Below are 6,000 nucleotides of genomic sequence, written 5' to 3'. Positions count from 1 at the left end.
CATTATTAGGGAGAGAGAGAGTCTGTGGTATGTCGAATGCCGGGTTGTCTCTGGGGTAACTGCAAGTCTGCGTCTTTACTGTTACTTTGCTCACGCTTGAGTGCTCAGTGGTGGATACTGATGCTTTTTTTGCTGGTAGGGTAGGGGAATCTTTGCTTTGCTGTTGCTTATGCGTGGGAGGGGGGAGCTGGGAGGCCCTTTGCGATTCTAACATTTAACTATCATTCATTCTTTAGGGCACTCCTGTGTTTTCATGGATGGTTGCAAAGGAAAAACACTTCAGGATGTATATTTTGTACATTTCTCTGATATTAAATTTACCTTTGAAAGCTTTGAAATACAAACGTTTGTATGTTAGCTTGGCAGCAAGGCAAATGACTTGGAGGTTGCAGTCACTGAGGTGGGAGCCAATGTTTGGCATCAAGGTAGGGTATTTGAATGATTCACTTATGGAAGTATCATTTATGCTTCCCTAGGACCCAGAACATTATTCAAAAAGTACTCTTGCTGGACTTCTTTGGTTATGAGCATATGAGCTCAGTCTGTGTGTATTCATCTATTGGTATTCAGGAATCCTTATTTTGATATCACAAAGAGCCTATCAGATTACACAAGCACTTACTAAATATGTATCCTACTTCAATTCTCTTCCCAATCCCATTCCGACATGTCCGTCTATGGCTTCTTCTACTGCCACGATGAGGCCACACAGGTGGAGAAGCAACACCTTATATTCCATCTGAGTAGCCTCCAACCTGATGGCATGAACACTGATTTCTTGAAATCCCAGTAACTGCTCTCCCTTCATCATTCCCCCATTCCCATTTCCCTCTCTCACCTTATCTCCTTACCTGCCCATCACGTTCCTCTGGTGCTCCTCCCCTTTCTCTTTCTTTCATGGTCTTCTATCCTCTCCTATCAGACTCCCCCCTTCTCCAGCTCTTCATCTCATTCACCAATCAACTTCCCATCTCTTTACTTCATCCCACCCACTCCCTTGGGCTCACCTATCACCTACCACTTTGTACTTCTTCCTCCCCTCCCCCACCTTCTAACTCTGACCTCATCTTTTTTTTTCCCATTTCTGATGAAGGGTTTTGGTTAAAACATCAACTGTTTACTCTTTTTCCATAGATGCTGCCTGGCCTGCTGAGTTCGTCCAGCATTTTCTTTGTGTTGCCTGGATTTCCAGCATCTGCAGAATTCCTCGTGTTTGGTTTATTATACATGGCTTCATGATTTAGTTGGCCACTACTAAGTGGATAAGAATACAAAGTTGTTAGTCCCATCTTGAAGTCATTAGCAAACAGTTAACACCCAGCAAAGAAAATATCAATAATGGCCCAAGGGTATCTACATATCTGCTCATATCTCTCAGGCAGCCAATATATTGTCGGTTATTAATGCCACAAACGCTAACACTGGTTACTTCTACTGCTTGTTTCTCTGCACTTATGAAGCTTTTGAAAACCTCTACACAATTGCAACAGAACCCCTGATTTGTAAGAAATGTGACATTGTAAGCCTTGATTTGATACTGTCAGTCATCACATCAGCACCTTTAAGACTGGCAGTCTTTGCTGTGGTTCACTCTGCATGGCCAAGGTATTGAATAAGTCCTCAGTGCTTTTCAATGGCGGAGTTGAAGGCTCTCAAGGGCTTCATCTTCACATTTTACATTGTTGTATTGCCTAGCATTTTCCATTTCAGAACTGAATGCTCATTACATATGAAAGAGCTCTATTATTTCAGTAATCATGGTGGCTGATTGCAGCAGGGTTCTGATTATATTCTCAGAATTTAGTAGTCATCAGCAACAGAAAGTAGTGTGCTGGAAGCGTTGTACAGGAAATTGGATTGCACTAACTAAATTATTGTATCAGTGACCAGAATTTACTTCCATTTTCTGGTAAGTTGGGGAGATAAGAAAAACGTGTCAGGTGTTTTTAATTTTTGAGATTCATTTTGAGGGAGGGGCTATTTTTCTCTTGACAAATTTTGCTGCAGTGTTCTCTTCAGATATCTTCACATTCATACATATAAATCTTAAAACACACACACACACACAAAACCACTTGTTTTCAACTACTCTTAAATAACAAGAATTGATCAAGATAATAGCTGGGATTTCCTTCATTTATTTGGGACACTATGCCACTAAGCTGGGGCAGGAGACTGTTGCTGAACAGTTTCTAACGTGGCTGTTAGATACTGTACCATGCTTAGAGTGAACAGTTTTTAAATAGTGTCAGTAACATCTGGTTGTGTTGAAAAAGCAGTGATTTTTGTTACTGATAGTTGGTGGAACATAAGCAGTAGGACAATTCAGAATTGTTTTGCTCAATGGCATGAAGATGCCTGAAAAAGCCTGGAGTGAAAATGAAATGATTTTACTTCTTCAACAAGTTGGGAAGTACAACGAATTTGAAGGTATCGACAATCAACTTGAATCTTACAATGAAATTGAAAATTTGGAGGATGGAATTGTTGATAGCATTGTCTGACGCAGTCCATTATCTCCTCTAAGTGTCTGCACTAATTTTCTTCATTTACAGACAATCAAAAGAACACATACATTTGGTGAAATCCTCCATTGATAATTACAAGGAACTAATACACAGTTTTATAGTACTGTAGTAGTATTGATAGTGTTCTAATTTATTCTGTATTTCATTTGAATACATACATTTTTACTTAGTTAAATGGTAGTGTGTCTTTTTTTTATACCTTTCTATCTCTTTCCATGAAACTTCGGCTAGTTTGGGCAGCCATTTAATTGGGCCAAAGTGTAATGATTTGTCCTATAAGATGATCTGATCAGAATCATGTTGTTATTTGTGGGAACCTGCTGTTTGTAAATTGATGACCTGCTTCTAGAACACAACAGTGAGTAAAAATCAGAAGCACTTAATTAGCTCAGAGAACATTAGGACACCCTTTTGTCATAAAAGGTGGCATAAAAATACATGTTCTTACAAAGCTGCTGCAGGCAACAAAATAACATTCTTCTGCCAGTGTTCTGTGCTGCTCCATTCCATTTGTTCCAGGTTAATTGTGGCTCATTTACTTCAAATGCAAATGGGGGTTTATCATTCTGCACTGGTTATCACGCACACATTTAAATGTATGCATATATGTATACTTTTTTATACCACTTTTTATGACTAAAGGGTGTCCCAGCGATCTCTGAGCTAATTAAGTGCTTCAGATTTTTAATCACCATTTTGTTCTAGGAAATAGTCAATTTACAACCAGCAGGTTCCCATAAATAACAACATGATTCTGATCAGATCATTACTTACAACTGTTTGGTGAAGGATGAATTTTATTTAAAGTTATTCCTCTTTTTTAAGTTGTGTTCATTGATGGGCTTCCTTTTATGCTGCAAAGCCACCAACAAGTGCATTCAAAAGGTACATTTCCAGCAATAATTTGCAATCTTGTATATAATAAGGAAATGACCACAGCTTTCACCCTTTGAAAGCATGTTTCACACAGTCAGAGCAACTATAAGTTCAATTGATTGCCTGTCTACTCAGATGCCTGGATTTGCTTAACTGTGTTGGGTCTCTGGTGTTCCAGTAAATATTTGATCAAAAGAATGTTTGACATCCTGACTTGCATCTTTTCTTCTATGGCTAGTTTTATAACCAGAACTGGATTAATTCATAAGCACCATTGTTAAACTTGAACAGCTGATTTCTCCTTGTGAAACAATTAGCTGATATGATCTGAAATGAGAACCATAATCAGATGCCAATAGTTTAGGAAAACAATGTGTCATAAAATGTCATCACTGCCCCCCAGTGTGATCAATCCAACATGTCAAAGTTTAAATCATTCAGTACTGAAATGCTTTACAAGCAAACATTGACATGGATCCTCTGAAGACATCAAGTCAGCCAACTCCTCATATGTAGAAGTGTTTTTTTTGTTTTCTTATTCTGCACTCTTGACAGATTTTACATGCTGACATAGATACTTCCATATTTCTGTTCATAGCAGTTGCATGTATGGAACTTCTGGGAAGGGGCCTTCACATTCCTATTGCTAATATGTTCTGAGCTTGTTTAGTCTAAAATTTGCTTCTGGGGATATAGATTAGAGGATGATTTTCCCATGTCCCCGCATTGAATGAATGGATATCACACATCATCATTTGAAATATTGTTGTGTGCCCACATAAGAGACATTAGAGTCATCCCAGCATTTGAGAGCTTGGTACAAGTGTTTCTACTTCACGTGGCTGTCTGTGCAACGGATGTGATTGATAGCTGCAGCCAGTACCTGGTTTGTGGGTTCACATGAGCTTCAGTTCCTTGTCATGTCTTAATGTACTGAAAATGATCTGATGCTTGAATCCTCTCTCCATCTTTTCATTCTTCATAAGGAGCCAGTGCCATAACGTAAGCACCATTTCTAAAATTAGATGAAAATTTGGATGAACCACACGTGAAAAGGTTCTGTCCATTACCGCATTTTCTGGTCTCTTTGTCTTTACAATAGCTTCAACTTTCTTGTGCTCTTTTTTAATCAAAAATACTCCCAATCTGGTTGAATATTTACTCTTTTTGATGATGTAATCATCTGAGATCCTCTGCAACATCTTTTATTTAGTACTGGAATGTAAAGGACATCCTGGTTACAATGGCAATGGACTGAGCCTAGCAGGATCTCCTCCATTGATTACCAGAAATATTTTAAAGCTGCCTTAACTCCATATGGTATTTTTTCTGTGCGTTTAAAGAATCTTATGTGTACATACATTTATTAACATTAAATATTTTCCTCTAACTTGTATATATACTTGTTCACTGTCCAACTCGGTGGTAAATTTATCTCCCACCATTTCTGGGTCTATATCCTGTAATATTAATAACAAGCACCGATCATCATCGGCTACTTGGTTTGGGGTCAGTTTGTCATCAATGCATAATTTTGCTGTCTTGTCAGCCTTGGGTACTACGATGAGTAGGATTTTCTGTGTGCTTTTCACTTAGAATCCATTTTACTCCTGTTTGTCCAATTCTTCTTTCACCTAATGTTGCACTTACTAAGACTTACAATACTCTGGAGTGAGCCTTGTCTGTGTACACATCCTGAGAGATATCTTCATTTTAGTACAATGGCAATTCCAAGCATAATTTCAGTTGTCTCTGCATGCAAACTAAATGCAATCCCTAACTGATAAATTGGTTGGTTGAAGAATTCACTGAAGTGATTAATTTCCTTCATCAACTCTTGTCTACAAATGTTGATCATTCTGGGTAGTTAACTACGACCACTAGACCCTGAGTGCTTAATAATTTGGACCTACGTCATTCAACAATTAATTGATCCCACTGTGCAAAATCAAAGAATTCACAAAACATCCAAAGCCTGAGAAGATCTTTTTTATGATGATACATCTGTTCACTTATCCCCAGCTTTCTGATTCCTCATACAAATCATTTCAAATGTCCGTCTTGTGAAGTAATCCTGCAATTTCAGTGGATGGAACAGGTTTGATTATCAGAGGGGCAAAGGTGCCAGTGCCAATCTAACTCAATTGAATAGTCCTCTCTTATGGCAGTATTCTGTGTCTGCACAATCTCCACTTGATCCTTTATAATTTCAAAATATTATTCACAGTAAAGAACATTTCCATTTTCTCCACCCTGCTGTGAAACTCACAAACCTAATTGTACGGTCCTATGCAGCCTATATATCCAACTTTCACTCCAGCTACCTCTTTGCTAATCTACCATTTTAGCAGCGACACTGTTGTACTCTTGGTTTCTTTACACAATGATTAATTCTCCTGTGTTTAATTTTCTTGTATTCTTTGCAATTAGCAGTGCCTTTCTGTCTTTCACAGCTAAATTGATTCTGACGACATTTTTAAAATTGCTGCTCCCTGGGTGTTGGTCATGGGCATATTGTCTCATTGTGCTCCAACATAGCCCTCAGTGTCCTGGATGTCCTCGCTCTTGTCAGCTTTTCTCTTAGTCAACATCTAGG

This window comes from Mobula hypostoma, chromosome 7 (genome assembly GCF_963921235.1).
Source record: "Mobula hypostoma chromosome 7, sMobHyp1.1, whole genome shotgun sequence".
NCBI classification, from domain to species: Eukaryota; Metazoa; Chordata; class Chondrichthyes; order Myliobatiformes; family Myliobatidae; genus Mobula; species Mobula hypostoma.
This window is presented reverse-complemented; position numbering follows the sequence as displayed.